This window comes from Pristiophorus japonicus, chromosome 9, assembly GCF_044704955.1.
Source record: "Pristiophorus japonicus isolate sPriJap1 chromosome 9, sPriJap1.hap1, whole genome shotgun sequence".
NCBI lineage: Eukaryota > Metazoa > Chordata > Chondrichthyes > Pristiophoridae > Pristiophorus > Pristiophorus japonicus.
The window spans coordinates 175814545-175835629 of record NC_091985.1 but is presented as its reverse complement, the minus strand read 5'-3'; the positions used below and the strand labels follow the sequence as shown (position 1 = coordinate 175835629).

At 46.5% G+C, this 21085-nt stretch overlaps 1 protein-coding gene and 1 pseudogene across 7 annotated transcripts in view; one reads left to right on the top strand and one right to left on the bottom strand.

Annotated features, from left to right (window-relative positions):
- Positions 1–21085, bottom strand: part of agpat4 (1-acylglycerol-3-phosphate O-acyltransferase 4 (lysophosphatidic acid acyltransferase, delta)) — a 306351-nt gene that overhangs the window by 108380 nt on the left and 176886 nt on the right. The window lies entirely within an intron of this gene.
- On the top strand, positions 9637–9749 carry LOC139274325 (5S ribosomal RNA; annotated as a pseudogene).

Genomic DNA, 21085 nt, shown 5'->3' with positions numbered 1-21085 from the left:
GCTCTACTTGGAACTCCTTCATGGCAAGCGAGCCCCAGGCGGGCAGAGGAAATGCTTCAAGGACACCCTCAAAGCCTCCTTGATAAAGTGTAACATCCCCACCAGCATCTGGGAGTCCCTGGCCCAACACCACCAAAAGTGGAGGATGAGCATCCGCGAGGGTGCTGAGCTGCGAGTCTCGTCGCCAAGAGCATGCAGAAAACAAGCGCAGGCAGCGGAAGGAGCGTACGAGAAACCACCCACCCTTTCCTTCAACCACTGTCTGTCCCACCTGTTAGAGACTGTAATTCCTGCATTGGACTGTACAGTCACCTGAGAACTCACTTTCAGAGTGGAAGCAAGTCTTCCTCGATTTTGAGGGACTGCCTATGATGACGACTATCAATAAGAATACCCCTAAAATTAAAAACACAAGATAAATTTTTAAAAACACTTCACTTTAAAAAAAATAATAGAAATTGCATTAAATTAAATGGTTGAGAAAATTAATTTTTTGAATTAAAAAAAAAATGTTTATTAAAAATAAACTTGCCTTCATAGACAGGGTTTTTAAATATAAAAATTAGTAACATTTATTTGTTCTATCTATTAAAACTCTTCCGCTAGTAAAAGCAGGCCTTACGTCTGGTTTTACCAGGCTTAAGAGTTTGAAGGACATTCGCTGGGTGAGAGTTGGCAAATAGCCCAAATCTCTACCAGTGAAGGCTCTTCTCCCGGGGAGGCAAGTGATCAAAAAGACAGATCGCAAGTGCCGGCACACATCGTTCGCACTCGGAGAGGCCGGAATTTCAGGGCCAATATTTTGCAGAGTTGTAGAAGCCTGGGCTGCTAAACAGCAAATAACTGGCAGCCAGTCAGCTTCCATTTTCAAAACAGAATTTTTTTTTTTTAAATGAGCTATACATATATACACACGCGAGAATCTCCTACGGTGTTGCTCATGGTAAATAACCATTTAGGGTTATGCAGTATACAACAACACATTGCATTTATATAGCACCTTGAATGTAGGAAATCAATCCAAGGCACTTCACAGGAGCGTGATCAAACAAAAATTTACCCCGCACCAGAGGAAATGTTAGGGTGGGTGAGTAGAAGCATGGTTAAAGAAGTAGGTTTAAAAAAAAGATTTGTATTTACATAGTACCTTTCACAGCCTCAGGACGTCCCAAAGTGCTTCACAGCCAATGAAGTACCTTTGAAGTATAGTCACTGTTGTAATGTAGGAATTGCGGGTGTCAATTTGTGCACAGCAAGGTTTGAAATAGTGCCATGGGACCCGTTAAGGCAACCCGAGAGGGCAGACGGGGCTTCTGCATGGAGTTTGAAGCCACTGTGTTATATAACACAGTATTAAGATGCTGCTGAGTTACATTACCAAATTAATCACAATCTTGGAAAATCTTTAACATTATTGCAATCGGGGGTTAGTTTCACTATAATTCAATCTAGAATTTGAAACACAAATATTTTAAAAAGTAGTTTCCTAACAGAGATCCTTGGTGTGTGGAAAAACTCAAATCATGTTTTTCAAACACCAAGGATCCCATTTAGTAAGTTACTGTTAAATAAAGAAAACTGTAGTTTAAACAATTATATTCCTCCGCTTGTAAAATAAAGTTTCCTCAGCAACTCTATTATGGATAGGAAGGGCATTTTGTAAAATTCTACCGGCCCCCCAAAGTTATCACTCCTCCCACAGGCAGTAAGACTATTTGGCAATAGTAGATAGAAGCAACACAGCTGAGCGTAATCCCATTTAGGGCTCAATTTTCCCCAGTGATCTGCACCGTCTTTGGCATACGCCGCTTTTTATGGTCTAAATTAAAATATCCAAGTTTCCCCAAAGATTGTGCGCCAGCGTAACTCAGTTAGTTACGATTTTTTTAGATTAGGATTTTTTTGCGTCAGAGGGGATGTAACCCGATGTCTGCACCAATTTTTCACATTTATGGAAGTTTGGTCAATTTACATTTCTCCTAGGACGGCGTATGTGACCACTCCCAAAAAACCTCCTGGGCACTTAAGAAAAACTAGCGCACATTAAAAAAAAATCAGCGCAGAAAGACACCATTGTTTTTAAGCAGTTTTGGAGGGAGTCAAGAACACATTAAATATGCATCATGAAGCTTAATTTTTTCAAACTTAAAATGCAGAAAATGGAAACACAGAAAATTGAAGTTGAATATAATTCTTCAATTTTGGATTTCCCCCCCCCAAAGTGCCACGCCACCACCGAACATCTCCAAACCGGGCTCAAGGGTCGGCCGGCAGAATTGCTCCCTCGCCCGGACACAGGGGCTCGACTTCAAAAGAAACCCAGAGAGGGGTGGGGGGTGGAAGCCAGAAGCCGAACTGAAGGGGTGAGAACCCTTACACTATGCAGCAGCATCAAATGAAGCCTGGTAGGGGGGTGGGTGTTTGCTGAGCCTAGGTCTGGGCGAGGGAGCGATTCTGCCGGCCGACATCTCGAGCCCATCGGTCGTTGGCGGGGTGGTACTTTTCAAAAAATCTAAAATTAAAGAATTGCATTAGACTTCGTTGCCTCAAATGTCCTTATTTAAATGCCTAGCTTCCCATTCTAAGCAAGTCTATTGCGCATGCCCAGACCTGGGTGTGGTCCATACTAGGACGTCGACTTTGGGGAGAGAGAGAGAGAACAAAGAAGCTTGTCCTGATGTTTTGAGCTTCTTGCAAAGGTACAATTTAATCATGGGGGCAATACTGACAATGTCATACCTCATGCAAGCCTTCTGCATGATGGTGCTGGGAAGGAGACAACTGATTAAATGTCATCGCATGAGGAACCTTGGAGCACGTAGGATGATGGGCAGGAGGCCTTACCCACGTCAGGTGATGTAGACTGTGTGAGAAGGCTGTATTTCCACAAAGAAGTTGTAACCGAGATCTGAGAGTAGTAAAAGCAGACCTGCAACCGAAAAGCGTCAGGAGGACTGCTTTGTCAGTTGAAGTGAAGGTTACAGCTGAACTTTAATTCTATGCATCTGGATCATTCCAGGCCACAACTGGGGATGTGTGCACCATTTCTCAACATGCAACACATGTCTGCATTCGGCAGGTGACTGTTGCATTATATGCCCGGAGGAATGACTATCTGAAATTCCCCATGACCACCCAGGCAATGCATGAATGGACTGTGGGCTTCTCCAGGATTGCTGGCTTTCCAAAGGTACAGGACTGAATTGATTGCACCCACAACGTCTTGCGAGCACCTTTGGAGGATTCCAAGATGTACAGGAACAGAAAAGGCTTCCACTCCGTTAATGTGCAGCTCATGTGTGACGACATGCATCGCATCATGTCAGGTGATGCGAGATACCCTGGGAGCACCCATGATGAGTTCATCCTATAGTGAGCGTTATACCTGCCATGTTTCAGCAGCAGCCAGAAGGGCAGCGCTGGCTACTGGGAGACAAAGGGTACGGCCTCGTCACCTGGTTCATGACGCCCCTATGTGTAACCCGGACGGAAGCTGACTGGGAATACAACAAATCGCACATTGCAACGCGCAGCATAATAGACCATAATGGGCCATTCCAGAGACTACTTGCAATACTCACCTGAGATTGTCGATCAGTTCACGGTTGTCTGCTGCATAACTTAGCCATCATGAGGCAGCAGCAGCTGGTAATAGAAGACCTAGCTGAGGTGGAAGTGGCTGATGATGAGGAGGACGATGAGGACAAGGAAGCCATGCAACTACCTGAACCCGGAGCACAACAGCGGTGGAGGGTGGGCCGTCGTGCCCCTTTAACGATTGCTCGAGCTTTGCGCTAGCAGCCCATCCATGAACGCTTTGCTGCCTGAAGGCTCAGTGGCAACTATTCCAAATGGACTATGTTCACTGTTTGGACCTGTTCCGCAATGTTGTGTTGAAGGAACAAATAATGGAAATGATTCTTCTTTACTTCAAAAAGTTATGCGAATAATGGAAATGATTCAGTTATAATTGAAAATATATTTTATTCAAAAGTTTAACACTTGTTTGTACTTAACTGAAAACTTTAAAGTTTGATAGAAGAATATTTTTATTTAAGTTAAGATCACTTACAAACTTTTAAACTTGTAAATTTACATAACTTACAAAAAATGTCTAATTTGAGAACAGTTACAACAGTAACAACAGCAACAAAGAAAGGCTGCACCCATCTCTCCTCCACCTTATTCTAAGACCGCCCGCTGCGCTTGGTCTTGGTGACTTCACCTCTGCCCGCAGGCAGTGGCGCAGTGTTTCCCGGGTTGATACCAAGCTTATTCATTTGAATATCTTGTGTAATATGCACTTCTTGATTTTGGGGGGGGGAAAACTGGTGGCAGGCGGTAATGTGGAAGGCCTAGCTTGGACCTCTTCAGAGGCTGGTCTGGGGATTGGAGTGGGAGCGGCAGTTGATTCTGTCAATGGGCGTGGGGTCTGGGCATGTATCCTTATTGAAGCAGCTAACTCCGATATTCCCTCCCTCATGTTCCCGGACAGTGTTCCCATTTCTCGAGAGAGTGTTGTTACATCACCCGACAGTCCCAATACCTCATCAACCCCCCACCCCACCCCGCCCACCCACCCCCCCCCCCCCCACTGTTAGTGTCCAGGAGTGATCGGGTAAGGTCAATGCTCTCCGCACTCATTGCGATCATCTGCACCACATCTGTTAGATCCTGCACCTCAGGAGAGCGCCATCAAGCTCTCCTTCCCCTTCTCACCCTGGGTGTGCCTTGCTGCATCCCACTGGGACCCGCAGCCTCAGACGGTGGGGGCCTGGGTGTGGCTCGCTGCATCCCACTGGGACCCGCAGTCATGGAATGTCCCATCAACACTCGTACCACTTAGGAAAGGGCCTGGCACCTCAATGGGAGGCACTTGCACATCCTCCAGAGTGAGTACCAGAGTCGGGGCTTCATCCATCCATCCTCCCCCTCCTCCTCCTCCCCCTCCTCCCCCTCCCCCTCCCCCCCATGCTCTTGGTCTGGAAGGTGGGATTGGAAGATGTTCTTCTCTTCAGGCTCATCCGCGTCTGAATCTTCTTCTGCATCGGCTTCAGCCTCGTCAGGGTTGGCCTCAAGTTCTGCAAAATATAACAGAACAGACAAATGGTTAGCAGCAGAGGAGGGGGCAGGGTGTGTGGCATGAGTAGGCTCCCACAGCGCAGGCAGCAGGCTGATTTGAAGGACCATGGTGAATGATGGCACATTGCATTAACCGAAGTGTAGCTGATGGAGACATCCCCATGAACCGAAGCATGGCTAGCCCACACAGTACTTAACATTTAGCAAAGCCAGACTGTGGAACTTGCAGGACTTGCCCTCTCCCTCAAGTGTGGGCCCAGTTTGTGCAGTTTCCCTTTTGTTGTGTGCCATCTTCCTCTGCAAAGATGAAAATATAACATTTTGGGGAGGGTGTCTTTCTGCTGGGTAGGATATATACAGATGATCACATTTACAATTGCAATTCCATTGAATAAATGAAAATATTACTTACACAAACTACTTGACCAAGGTCCTGCCACTTCTTTTTGCACTGGCCTCCAGACCGCGGGGTGGTCACCATTGCACAATAATCTTCTGCAAGTTGGTTCCAACGTTTCTTCATTTCTTTTGGTGAAACTTGTATGTGATCTCTGCTGGTGTCCAACTTGTGCCATCTGGCCTCAATCACAGTAACTAGTGCTTCCACTTCATCCTGTGAGAAATTCTTGGTCCTTGAGCCGCGTTGCATCTTGTATTGCAGCTCCGATTTTTCCAATGAGAATTAAAGTTCTCACACACAACTGGTTCTTTAAAAATGGCCGAGTGCAGACCGGGAAGTGTACTGGGCATGTGCGCCCATAGCAATCACGTCAAAAATGTCCTTTTTTGTCGCGCATGTGCAGAAAGGGAGCATTGTTTTTTCGGCGCAGGCATTAGGCTTCACCCCCGAAGCTAAAGGACAGGCTGCACGGCGCCAAATTCAAAAAAATAAGAACGGGGAAACTTGTTAGTTATTTTTTTGGAATAGTCGGGACCAAAAAATATGGGCGTAACTCTTGCAGTACCCAAAAAAACGGCACTGGGGAAAATGGAGCCCTTAGTTTTTTATATATTAGACTTTTGGACACACACACCCATCTCAGTAGAAGCCAGGAAAGAGATTATATGCAGGAACCCGAGTTCAAGGGCACGAGATCAGATATGGACCCCTGCCAGCTTACTCAACATAGTGCATTAAACTTAGGAACTTTTTCTTACTGATCCATGTGGCTCACTGCCATAGCATACAGTGCACTTGCCCACTGAAGAAACTCTTTGTTTTAAAACAGTTAACTTTTTTTGCTCCCCTTTTAAAAAAAAAAGATTGAGACATTTAACAGTTTAGTGGAAGATGTACCATGCTAGAACATTACATAGGATATACAGCACAGAAACAGGCCATTCGGCCCAAGTAGTCCCTTGTTTTAAAATTATGTAATTGTGATTTTAAGTATTGTATCCTTTTTGTTCAGCTCCTGCATTGGTTTCACATTTCAGTGTAAAGGAACAATTGGAAAATGAAGCAGCAGTTTGGCTGTATTATGCCTCTCCCTGTAGCATTTGCTATAGTTTGAGAGTGGCAGCTTTTTAAAAAAAAAAGTGACCGAAACAAAAAACTTGCAAATCTCAAGGTGCTGATACTGCAATAAAGTTGTTACAGATAACTGGATAGGAAGGTGGTCCATTATAAAGAAATATACAGCAACTCTGACATGTGAAATTGCCAATGGAGTTTTTTTTTTAAAAGTGAAAGATGGCAGTTAATTTGTGCACAGCAAGTCGCAGATAAACACATTTGTCGCCCAAGACACTATTATTAGCTGCCAAGTGATAGACAGCAGCCTTTCGCCAATGTGTGATGCCCTGATTCCCATTGGAGGGAGCCAGAGAACTGACATCCACCGTGCGAGGGCATCGGAGGAACAAAATCTGTCTTTTTAAAGCATAAGGTAGGCTAAATTGGGCAGCGTAGCACCGGTTTTTAAAAAAACACAGCCGAATAAGGCTTGAAAATGGAGTCTGAGATGTACGTGCACACTTCTGGCAGTAAATGCGCAGGCGCCATCTTTGTAAAGGGATTTGTGCACACGTGTCTAATGACTGCCGGCAGCATGTAGAGTAGTGAGAGGATGACACAAATGAGCATGCAACGCTGATTTGAAGCCCCACTGTTGCCATTTTCCAACTCCAGCCAACGTCTTAGCCTCGCACAGCTGAACACGATATTAAATGGAATAAAGGATTCTCCCACCAACACGATTTAACGGTGTCATCAAGGTTAGTTGCTGAATTATTCTTAGTGGTGAAAGAAGTTGCTTCCAGACATGGGTGGCTTAGAATGGCTTTCTCTGGGAATGGAACACGACTAGGAGAATTAAGAGAAACTACACAGAGCAGGACAAGCTGCAAGGGAGGAGGAGGGGAGAAGGTCCTCACAGCAGGAGGCCATGTCCACCAAGGGTTTTTGGGGAGCAATTCTCTTATCTGAACTTCAGCGAGGACCAATGCATGAGATGTTTTCGTTTCACTAAAGAAGTTGTGATTGAAATCTGCCACTTGCTGCAGCCACAACTGCAACCTCAAATTAGGGCAAGGACAGCATTGCTTGTGGCTGTCAAGGTGAGCATGGCTCTTAACTTTTATGCGTCTGGCTCCTTTCAGGCTGCGGCTGGCGATAGAAAGCAAGATCACGTAGTGTGCAGTACACTCAAACATAGTTTGAGTAGATACCTCAAGTCACTGGAGAAATACTACCAACAATGCCTCCACAAGATCCTACAAATCCCCTGGGAGGACAGATGCACCAACATTAGTGTCCTTGGGTAGGCCAACATCCCCAGCATTGAAGCACTGACCACACTTGATCAGCTCCGCTGGGCAGGCCACATTGTTCACATGCCAGACACGAGACTCCCAAAGCAATCGCTCTACTCAGAACTCCTTCACGGCAAACGAGCCAAAGGTGGGCAGAGGAAACGTTACAGGGACACCCTCAAATCTTCCCTGAAAAAGTGCAACTGACACCTGGGAATCCCTGGCCAAAGACCACCCTAAGTGGAGGAAGTGCATCCGGGAGGGCGCTGAGCACCTCGAGTCTCGTCGCCGAGAGCATGCAGAAATCAAGCACAGGCATCGGAAGGAGCGTACGGCAAATCAGTCCCACCCACCCTTTCCCTCAACCACTGTCTGTCCCACCTGTGACAGAGTCTGTGGCTCTCGTATTGGACTGTTCAGCTACCCAAGGACTCATTTTTAAGAGTGGAAGTAAGTCTTCCTCGTTTCCGAGGGACTGCCTATGATGATGCTGCTGCTGCAAAAGGGAGGTAACCAAAACCTCTCTATACATAAAGATGCTGCTTCATCTTATTTCCTCTTGCCAGAGACAAACAGGTGGAGAGAGCACGAGGGTTTGCTCTGATTGCAAGCTTCCCCATGGTGCAGGGTGCCACTGACTGCACGCACATTGCCTTGCGTGCTCATCTAAACTCGGCTATTTTCATTAACCAAAAGGGATTCCACTCCTTCAATGCGCAGCTGGTGTGTGACCACAGGTAGCGCATTATGCAGGTGAATGCCAGTTATCCTGGCAGTAGTCACGATTCTTTCCTCCTGCAGCGGTCCTCTGTTCCACCTGTATTTGACCAACAAGGCAAGTCAAAGGCTGGCTAATAGGCGACAAGGGGCATCTACTTGACATGGCTCATGACTCCGGTCCGGAACCGACTCTTATGTGCATAGCATAAGAACACAAGAATTAGGAACAGGAGTAGGCCATCTAGCCCCTTGAGCCTGCTCCGCCATTCAATAAGATCATGGCTGATCTGGCCGTGGACTCAGCTCCACTTACCCGCCCTCTCCCCGTAACCCTTAATTCCCTTATTGGTTAAAAATCTATCTATCTGTGACTTGAACACATTCAATGAGCTAGCCTCAACTGCTTCCTTGGGCACAGAATTCCACAGATTCACAACCCTCTGGGAGAAGAAATTCCTTCTCAACTCGGTTTTAAATTGGCTCCTCCGTATTTTGAGGCTGTGCCCCCTAGTTCTAGTCTCCCCTACCAGTGGAAACAACCTCTTTGCCTCTATCTTGTCTATCCCTTTCATGATTTTAAATGTTTCTATAAGATCACCCCTCATCCTTCTGAACTCCAACGATTAAAGACCCAGTCTACTCAATCTATCATCATAAGGTAACCCTCACTTCCGGAATCAGCCCAGTGAATCGTCTCTGTACCCCTTCCAAAGCCAGTATATCCTTCCTTAAGTAAGGTGACCAAAACTGCACGCAGTACTCCAGATGCGGCCTTACCAATACCCTATACAGTTGCAGCAGGACCTCCCTGCTTTTGTACTCCATCCCTCTCGCAATGAAGGCCAACATTCCATTCGCCTTCCTGATTACCTGCTGCACCTGCAAACTAACCTTTTGGGATTCATGCACAAGTCTTCTCCCCTTTTATAGGGGGCACTTGGAAAAAATTTGATTCTGTGCCCCCAAAAAAAAAGGCCTTGTAAATGTTGGTGTTTCCCCCAGATCGGGGGGCACGGTTTAATGTTTTTTTGTTGACTCCTAAAAGAGTTTCATGCACAAGTCTTTACTCCAAAAAGAGTTCCATGCACAAGTCTGAAAGCGCCCGATCTCATCTGATCTCGGAAGCTAAGCAGAGTCAGGCCTGGTTAGTACTTGGATGGGAGACTGCCTGGGAATACCAGGTGCAGTAGGGATCTTCGGGCACCCTGTGCGGAGGGGAGCGGGTAGGTCCGAGGGCCTCCTCGTAGGACTGCTCCTGGGCACGGCCAAGGGGGCCATCAGCCGGTCCAGGCAGCAGGGGGTCGTTCAGCCAGACTGCCTGCCTCTCTTCCGCGCATACATCCGGTCCAGGGTGTCCCTAGAGATGGAGCACGCGGTGTCCACCGGTACGCTCACGGCCTTCCGCGAGAGGTGGACTGGAGGGACTGGAGTGCATCATCACGCCCGGCAACCAAATTTTAATTTGATTTTATGTTTTTAAGTTAATTTGTTTTAATTGCCGGTGCTTTTAGTGTCCCCCTCCCCTTTTATAGGGGGCACTTGGAGAAAATATATGTTTTTGTGCCCAAAAAAAACCCCCCAAAAATACCACAAAAAAATAAAAGGGCCTGAAAATGTTTGGTGTTTCCCCCAGATCGGGGGGGCACGGTTTAATGTTTTTTGTTTACTCCCAAAAAGAGTTTCATGCACAAGGACCCCCAGGTCCCTCTGCACCTCAGCATGTTGTAATTTCTCCCCATTCAAATAATATTCCCTTTTACTGTTTTTTTTCCCCCAAGGTGGATGACCTCACACGTTCCGACATTGTATTCCATCTGCCAAACATTAGCCCATTCGCTTAACCTATCCAAATCTCCTTGCAGCCTCTCTGAGTCCTCTACACAACCCGCTTTCCCACTAATCTTAGTGTCATCTGCAAATTTTGTTGCACTACACTCTGTCCCCTCTTCCAGGTCATCTATGTATATTGTAAACAGTTGTGGTCCCAGCACCGATCCCTGTGGCACACCACTAACCATCGATTTCCAACCCGAAAAGGACCCATTTATCCCGACTCTCTGCTTTCTGTTCGCCAGCCAATTCTCTATCCATGCTAATACATTTCCTCTGACTCCGCGTACCTCTATCTTCTGCAGTAACCTTTTGTGTGACACCTTATCGAATGCCTTTTGGAAATCTAAATACACCACATCCATCGGTACACCTCTATCCACCATGCTCGTTATATCCTCAAAGAATTCTAGTAAATTCGTTAAACATGATTTCCCCTTCATGAATCCATGCTGCGTCTGCTTGATTGCACTATTCCTATCTAGATGTCCCGCTATTTCTTCCTTAATGATAGTTTCAAGCATTTTCCCCACTACAGATGTTAAACTAACCGGCCTATAGTTACCTGCCTTTTGCCTGCCCCCTTTTTTAAACAGAGGTGTTACATTAGCTGCTTTCCAATCCGCAGGTACCTCCCCAGAGTCCAGAGAATTTTGGTAGATTATAACGAATGCATCTGCTATAACTTCCACCATCTCTTTTAATACCCTGGGATGCATTTCATCAGGACCAGGGGACTTGTCTACCTTGAGTCCCATTAGCCTGTCCAGCACTACCCCCTAGTGATAATGATTGTCTCAAGCTCCTCCCTTCCCACATTCTTGTGGCCTGCAATTTTTGGCATGGTTTTTGTGTCTTCCACTGTGAAGACCGAAGCAAAATAATTGTTTAAGGTCTCAGCCATTTCCACATTTCCCATTATTAAATCCCACTTCTCATCTTCTAAGGGACCAACATTTACTTTAGTCACTCTCTTCCGTTTTATATATCTGTAAAAGCTTTTACTATCTGTTTTTATGTTTTGCGCAAGTTTACCTTCGTAATCTATCTGCCCTTTTTTTATTGCATTTTTAGTCATTCTTTGCTGTTGCTTAAAATTTTCCCAATCCTCTAGTTTCCCACTAACCTTGGCCACCTTATACGCATTGGTCTTTGATTTGATACTCTCCTTTATTTCCTTGGTTATCCACGGCTGATTATCCCTTCTCTTGCCGCCCTTCTTTTTCACTGGAATATACTTTTGTTGCGCACTATGAAAGAGCTCCTTAAAAGTCCTCCACTGTTCCTCAATTGTGCCATCATTTAGTCTTTGTTTCCAGTCTACTTTAGCCAACTCTGCCCTCGTCCCACTGTAGTCCCCTTTGTTTAAGCATAGTACGCTCGTTTCTGACACAACTTCCTCACCCTCAATCTGTATTACAAATTCAACCATACTGTGATCACTCATTCCGAGAGGATCTTTTACTAGGAGATCGTTTATTTTTCCTGTCTCATTACACAGGACCAGATCTAAGATGGCTTGCTCCCTTGTAGGTTCTGTTACATACTGTTCTAAGAAACTATCCCATATGCATTCTATGAATTCCTCCTCCAAGCTACCCCGTGCGATTTGATTTGACCAATCGATATGTCGGTTAAAATCCCCCATGACTACTGCCGTTCCTTTTTCACATGCCTCCATTATTCCCTTGATTATTGTCCGCCCCACCGTGAAGTTATTATTTGGGGGCCTATAAACTACGCCGACCAATGACTTTTTCCCCTTACTATCTCTAATCTCCACCCACAATGATTCAACATTTTGTTCATTGGAGCCAATATCATCCCTCACAACTGTCCTGATATCATCCTTTATTAACAGAGCTACCCCACCTCCTTTCCCTTCTTATCTATCTTTCTGAATCTGTTTAATTCCCAGTCTTGGCCACCATGCAACTATGTTTCTGTAATGGCCACCAAATCATACCCATTTGTAATGATTTGTGCCGTCAACTCATTTACTTTATTTCGAATGCTGCATGCATTTAGGTAGAATGTTTTCATCCTAGTTTTTAAACCATGATTTTTAGTTTTGACCCCTCCTGCAGCCCCTTTATATTCAGTGGCCCTTTTTGTTTCTTGCCTTGGGTTTCTCTGCCCTCCAGTTTTACTCATCTCCTTTCTGTCTTTTGTTTTTGTCTCCTTTTTGTTTCCCTCTGTCTCCCCTGCATTGGTTCCCATCCCCCTGCCATATTAGTTTAACTCCTCCCCAACAGCACTAGCAAACATTCCCCCTAGGACATTGGTTCCGGTCCTGCCCAGGTGCAGACCGTCCGGTTTGTACTGGTCCCACCTCCCCCAGAACCGGTTCCAATGCCCCAGGAATTTGAATCCCTCCCTGCTGCACCACTGCTCAAGCCATGTATTCATCTGTGCTATCCTGCGATTTCTACTCTGACTAGCACGTGGCACTGGTAGCAATCCCGAGATTACTACTTTTGAGGTCCTACTTTTTAATTTAGCTCCTAGCTCCTTAAATTCGTCTCGTAGGACCTCATCCCTTTTTTTACCTATGTCGTTGGTACCAATGTGCACCACGACAACTGGCTGTTCTCCCTCCCTTTTTAGAATGTCCTGCACCCGCTCGGAAACATCCTTGCACCAGGGAGGCAACATACCATCCTGGAGTCTCGGTTGCGGCCGCAGAAACGCCGATCTATTCCCCTTATGATTGAATCCCCTATCACTATCGATCTCCCACTCTTTTTCCTGCCCTCCTGTGCAACAGAGCCAGCCACGGTGCCATGAACTTGGCTGCTGCTGCCCTCCCCTGATGAGTCATCCCCCTCAACAGCACTCAAAGCAGTGTATCTGTTTTGCAGGGGCATGACCTATGGTCATGACCATAGCATGCCTACAGTGAAAGCCATGCTGCCGCAAGGAACATTATAGAGCACACCATTAATGTCCTCAAGCGATGCTTCCGCTGCCTGGACCGTCCTGGAGGAGCCATGCAATACTGAGCAGGCATCAGGATTTGTGGTAGAATGCTGCATGCTGCAGAGCCTGGCCATTATGAGTGAACAGCTCTCGCCACCAACTATCAGGTGAGAAGCTGAGGAGCAGGAGATTGAGGAAAGAGGAGGTGGTGGAAAAGAGGCTACAATTCAGGCAGCCCCTTTTTGTCAGGGCTCTACGTGATCAGGTTATTCATGAGTGATATCAATAACCTCATCCACAACTCCCCATTCACCCAACAGTCCCACAATCTTTACCTTTCGTCTAGCACTGATCATCGCATCGTCCGCTTTCAGACAACACAAAAATAAAATCCTTGAGAAAATGCACATTCCAGTCTACATTTCTAATTTAAATCGTGACATAATGCATACAAAAATAAACTAATTACCCTTGTGCATTCCCTTAGGGACTTTACCTCTCCAAATGCTCCTACGAGCCTCAGCAATCCTAGTAATCTGTTGGAGAACAGATTCCTGGAGAGCTGTGACACCCTGGAAGCCCCTTTGAACACTGGTATCCAAAGCCACAATGGCAGCAGTCTGAGCTTGCATGACTGCATTGTGAGCTTCCACTGCAGCACTCAGACGTTGGGTGGCTGCTGCTTGTGCTGCAATGGAAGCTGTGACATCGGCCGTCAGACGCTGCGCATCACAGATTTGCTGATGGAGGTGACCACCCGTTCCATGTTGGAAAGGATGTGCTCCATGCTCTGTGTTGTACGCCTCCATGCTCCTAGACATTGAAGATAGGCTTTCTAGTTCACCAATCATTTGGGTGTGTGTACAGCCAGCAGCCTTCTTCTGTAGCCTAGCACACCAAAGTCTCATCATCGGAGTACTGTGCTGCAGAACTAGTGTGCAACCTCACCCTCCGGCGAGCTGGCACCTGTGCTATCCTTTCACTCTGCCCTGGCTCATACACACTTGTGCCCAGTGTCTCACCACGTGCAGATCCCACCTCTATCTTATGTTTCTGTAGAATACTTTACTACAAGTAATTCTTTTTACATTCCTTGATAATTTTATTTTGTAGTTTCTCTTTACCTTCCTCATTTTTTTTTTTAAAACTTCTTTCTTAACCATTTTCTTGGAGTCTGTTTGGAACCTTCAGAGAGAGATTAGATCATTTAGAAAGTAAAAGAAAAGGGTCAACTACAGAACATTAGCCTAGCATAGAGATTGTGTTAATTTATTTTCAACAACTTGCATTTATAGATTGCCTTTAAGATATTAAAACATCCCAAGCTGCTTCACAAGGAGCTATCAGACAAAATTTGACACCGAGCCGCATATTAGGACAGATTACCAAAAGCTTGGCCAAAGAAGTAAGTTTTAAGGAGTGTCTTAAAGGAGGAGAAAGAGGTAGGGAGACGGAGAGGTTTAGGGAGAATTCCAGAGCTTACGGGCTGGGCAACTGAAGGCACTGTCACCAATGGTGGAACGATTAAAATCGGCGATGGACAAGAGGCCAGAATTGGAGGAGTGCAGAGAGCTCGGAGGATTGTAGGGCTGGAGGAAGTTACAGAGATGGAGAGGGGCGAGGCCATGAAAAACGAGGATGAGAATTTAAAAATCAAGGCGTTGCCAGATTGGGAGCCAATATAGGTCAGCAAGCACAGAGGTGATGCGAAAGCAGGACTTGGTGCGAGTTAGGATATGGGCAGTAGAGTTTTAGATGAGCCAAAGTTTACAGAGGGTGGAAGATGGGAGGTCGGCCAGGAGAGAGATAGTGATGTCTAGAGATAACAAAGGCATGGATGAGGGTTTAAGCAGCAGATGAGCTAATGCAGGGGCGGGGACGGGCGACGTTACGTAGATGGTATTGATGGGAGGCAGATATGTGGTTGAAAGCTCATCTCAGGTTGTACCAAAATGGGGCGCGATACAAGTGATTTTTAGTTTAAGCATGCGGATCACTTTCTAAGAAACTGAACTGGCACGAAACACAAGATTGCTGTGTGTGCAATGACACAGGTGTTAGAAAAATGACTCCATTCCTACTCCAAGTTGAAGAAAACGAGTGACCCAATAGGACTGCGTGGTACTATGCACCCAACACTGGTACGACCAGACATCGTAAAAGTACAGCCAACACCTTTGAAAATCGAATGGTCTGCATTCAGAGACTTAGTGGATCAGTTGATGTATCACTGGCCTAGGTCCAACTGGAATACCACTTGTGATCCCACTGGCAGGACAGACCCACCAGACGTGGCAACACAGTGGTATACAGACAGGAGGGAATGGCCCTCGGAGTCCTCAACATTGACTCCAGACCCCACGAAGTCTCATGGCTTCAGGTCAAGCATGGGCAAGGAAACCTCCTTCTGATTACGACCTATCGCCCTCCCTCAGCTAATGAATCAGTACCCCTTCATGTTGAACACCACTTGGAAGGAGCACGGAGAGTAGCTAGGCACAGAATGTACTTTAGGTGGAGAACTTCAATGTCCATCACCAAGAGTGGCTTGGTAACACTACTACTCATCATCATCATAGGCAGTCCCTCGAAACGAGGATGACTTGCTTCCATGCCAAGGGATGAGTTCACAGGTGTTTCAATGATATTCCAGGTCCCGAACTACATCTTGAAGGGTGGAAGACGCCTGTGCGTGGATTTTTTTAACGTGTGGTGGCCATTGCATCTCAGCCACCACACGGGCTTGACAGAGTTAGGTCTTGGTCCTGTGGCAAGGATTAACCAAGACGACTGGAGACCTGCTCTGCTGCACGGACCTAGTGCACACACATATCGCAGTGTGGGCTGGCCTGTGCTGCCCCTTGCCCCTCGCCTCTTCTGGACCCCGAACTCTCGTCTCTCCTGGGCCCCGATCACATCCCTCTAACTACTACTGACCGAGCCCTGAAGGACATAACTGCCAGACTGGGCCTGTGGCACGTGGAGAGACCAACACGAAGGAAAAACCTACTTGACCTCGTCCTCACCAATCTACCTGTCTCAGATGCATCTGTACATGACAGCATTGGTAGCAGTGACTAACGCACAATCCTTGTGGAGACGAAGTCCCGTCTTCACACTGAGGACACTTTCTATCGTATTGTGTGGCACTACCACTGTGCTAAATGAGATAGATTTAGCAACTCAAAACTGGGCATCTATGAGGCGCTGTGGGCCATCAGCAGCAGCAGAATTGTATTCCACCACAATCTGTAACCTCATGGCCCGACATATCCCTCACTCTACCATTACCATCAAGCCAGGGGACCAACCCTGGTTCAATGAGGAGTATAGAAGTACAGGAGCAGCACCAGGTGTACCTAAAAATGAGGTGCCAACCTGGGGAAGCTGCAACACAGGACTACGTGATTGCTAAACAGCAGAAGCAGAATGCCATATAGACAGAGTTAAGCGATCCCACAATCAACAGATCAGATCAAAGCTCTGCAGTCCTGCCATATCCAATTGTGAATGGTGGTGGACCATTAAACAACTAACGGGAGGAGGAGGCTCCATGAATATCTCCATCCTCAATGATGGCAGAGCCCAGCACACGAGTGCAAAACACAAGGCTGAAGCGTTTGCAACCATCTTCAGCCAGAAGTGCTGAGTGGATGATCCATATCGGCCTCCTCCTGAGGTCCCCACAATTACAGAAGCCAGTCTTCAGACAATTCAATTCACTCCACGTGATATCAAGAAACGGCTGAGGGCACTGGATACAGCAAAGGCAATGGGCCCCGACAACATCCTGGCTGTCGTGCTGAAGACTTGTGCTCCAGGACTAGCCGCGCCTCTAGTCAAGCTGTTCCAGTACAGCTACAACACTGGCATCTACCCGACAATGTGGTAAACTGCCCGGGTATGTCATGTCCACAAAAAGCAGGATAAATCCAATCTGGCCAATTACCGCCCCATCAGTCAACTCTCAATCATCAAAGTGATGGAAGGTGTCGTCAACAGTGCTATCAAGCGGCATTTACTCACCAATAACCTGCTCACTGATGCCCAGTTTGGGTCCGCCAGGACCACTTGGCTCCAGACCTCATTACAGCCTTGGTCCAAACATGGACAAAAGAGCTGAATTCCAGAGGTGAGGTGAGAGTGACTGCCGTTGACATCAAGACAGCATTTGACAGAGTGTGGCATCAAGGAGTCCTAGTAAAACTGAAATCAATGGGAATCAGAGGGAAACCTCTCCACTGGCTGCATGGAGGTCAATCATCACACCCCAGGACATCACTGTAGGAATTCCTCAGAGCAGTGTCCTAGGCCCAACCATCTTCAGCTGCTTCATCTCTTCCCTCCATCATAAGGTCAGATGTGGGAATGCTTGCTGATGACTGCAGTGTTCTATTCACAAGTCCACAGATAATGAAGCAGTCCATGCCCACATGCAGCAAGACCCGGACAACATTCAGGCTTGGGCTGAGTGGCAAGTAGCATTCGCACCTCAAAAGTGCCAGATACTAACCATCTCCAACCAGTGAGAGTCTAACCAAGGCCCCTTGACATTACCATTGCTGAATCCCCCACCATCAACATCCTGGGGATCACCATTGACCAGAAGCTTAACTGGATCTGCCACATTAATACTGTGGTCACAAGAGCAGGTCAGAGGCTGGGTATTCTGCAGTGAGTGACTCACTTTCTGTCCCCCCAAAGCTTTTCCACCATCTACAAAGGCACAAGTTAGGAGTGTGATGGAATACTCTCCAAGTGCAGCTCCAACAACACTCAAGAAGCTCGACACCATCCAGGACAAAGCAGCCCACTTGATTGTCACCCCATCCACCACCTTAAATATTCACTCCCTCCATCACCGGCACATTGTGGCTGCAGTGTGTACCATCTACAAGATGCACTGCAGCAACTCGCCAAGGTTTCTTCGGCAGCACCTCCCAAACCCGCGACCTCTACCACCTAGAAGGACAAGAGCAGCAAGCACATGGGACCACCACCACCTCCAGTTCTTCTCCAAGTCACACATCATCCTGACTTGAAAGTATATCCCCATTCCTTCATCGTCGCTGGGTCAAAATCCTGGAATTCCCACCGTAACAGCACTGTGGGAGTACCTTCACCACTTGGACTGCAGCGGTTCAAGATGGCGGCTCACCAATATTTTCTCAAGGGAAATTGGGGATGTGCAATAAATGCCGGCCTAGCCATGAACACCCACATCCCATGAATGAATTTTTAAAAAGTGAAAGTGGTGAGTATGTACACTTGTACCATTCAAGTTGCTGCTGGGCAATGTTGTGGCTAATTTAGTGAAAGGGGAGGAAATTTGAGTGGTGACTCAGTCAGGCAAAGGCTGTGCCAGTGCACGGCTCAGAAATAAGAGTAGCTCCAGCCATAGTAGTGAACACAGCTCACCCCACTCTCTTCTCCTGAAGGCACCAACCCGAGTTGACGGTTGCCCCTTGGTACTTTGCCTATGTGAGTATTCTTGATGTGTACTCCATGAAGGTTGTCTTTTCTCAGCCTATCGTCATAATGCAGTTGCCTTCAGGGCATTGTGCACGTTGTGGGGTGGGCGGTTGATAGGATTGATTTAGATTTTTGTAAAGATCTAATTAGTCAAAAGATCTAATTAGTTCGTAAACATTATGAAGTCAGTTTCCCTTTTCTACAATTTGTGAAGTGTAATCGAGTTTTCCTTTTCACCAAATGAAAAATGCGTAGATCATTTCAGGGTAGTTCGCCGCTTTTGTAATAAACCTAGCTTGTAATTGTTTGACCTGCAAGAAGAGATGGGTCATGCTTGAAGTTGACTGCTAGTAGGTGTGTTACGTTATGGCAAAATAGATAGGATAAGCTTGCTGCTTGAGCGTTTGCAGTGGTAGAACCCTTTGGTAGTTATACAAGTTTTGAAAGATGGATTATACACTCCTTCAAGGTTAAACTGGCAGCTGCATTATTGGGTTCCAAAATTATCTTGTGTATTTTGTAGGACACTGCAATGTGTCATTGTACCAGTTATACAGAACTCCTGTGATGCAGTCTGTGCTGTCTGTATGGTGTGAATTAGTGAAGCTGTTAAGAGTTACCAAATGTTTTTGATGTCCTAACTATATGCTAAGCATTGCCCTGGTTGCATTTAGCTCCTTGCATGCAAAGAAATGTTCAGGTTTTTAAAAAATAAATTTTAAATGTAGCATAAGCACACTTCATAGCCTTCTCTTCTTAGGCGGCCCCTTGTATCGAGGATGACTTGCTTCCACACCACAACGGGGATGAGTTCACAGGTGTTACAATGAGGGCTCTGATATTCCAGACCTGAACTACATGTTGAAGAGTGGAAGATGCCGGTGCGTGGATTTTTAAAAATAAACGTGTGGTGGCCATTGCACACCAGCCACCACACGGACTTGACAGAGCAAGGTCTTGGTCCAGTGGCAAGGGTTAACCAAGACTGGAGACTATCTCTGCTGCACGGACCTAGTGCGCACACATATCGCAGTGTGGGCTGGCCCATGCTGCCCCTGGGCCCTCGCCTCGCCTGGGTCCCGAACTCAAGTCACTCTACAATCTCTCGCCGCTCCTCTGCTGCTTGCTGCCTCTCCTGCTGTACCTGCCCACGCTCCAATCAGCGACCTGGAATATGGGGACGTCGAATCCAGTCGCCTTCCTCCAAGTCCTCACCCTCCTGAACCGACTCGCGCTGTGAAGCGGCGTGAAGGTGACATGCCTTTTCATAGCATTGGCATGGCAGCTGAGCGATGTGTTGATGGCAGAATAAAAATCATAAATGTGTCTCGCCACCAATATGACACCACTCTGATAGGTGGGCCTGGTTTACATTGGTAATTGCTTTTGGGTGGAACTATATTGGTCGTCGTACAAGATCTAATAATTCTGGACAGTAACGTGACATCAGAAACTTGTGTTCAGAGGACATCTGTCTACCACCTGGAGCAGGACTGTTGACATTAGGCAATCTTAAGTGAGATTTTCACTCTTGAGTCAGTTGCATATTTGGCATTGCTTCCTAAAATCACTTATGTAGTTAAATATGGCAAGCTGCATCTGTCAGTTACATAGTTCATCGCACTGATGTGGTTACTCTGAATCACGGACTTTTCAGTTTTTGTTAATGATCATGTCGTTTCTTTTAGTAACGAAAGGATCAGAAGCACGGATATCGTGAGGCAAGTGAATAGTGCTTTGTGCATTGCTTTGTGTATATATGCGTGGAGCTCTCCGCAAGTCCGGGGATAGTGGTCTTACTCAAAGTACCCCTCATTTCATACTACAACAACCGGCATTTATATAGCACCTTTAACATAGTAAAGTGTCTCAAGGAACTTCACAGGAATGTTATCAAACAAAATTTGACACCAAGCCACAGAGATTTTAGAACAAGTAGTCAAAGAGGTGGGTTTTAAAGAATGACTTAAAAGGAGAGAGGTTGAGCAGTGAAGGGGCTTAGGGCCTAGGCAGATGAGTGCATGGCCGTCCTATGGTAGAGCAAAGGAAATCGGGGATGTTCAAGAGGCCAGAATTGGAGGAGAGTTGTAGGGCTGGAGGAGGTTAGAGAGCAAGGAGCGGTGAGGCCATGGAGAGATTCTAACACAAGGATGAGAATTTTTAAAATCGAGATGTTGCTGGACCAGGAGCCAATGTAGGTCAGCAAACACAGGAGTGATGAGTGAGTGAGTGAGCGAGCGAGCGAGCGAGACGGTATAAGTTAGGATATGGGCAGCAGAGTTTTGGATGAGCTCAAATTTATAAAGGG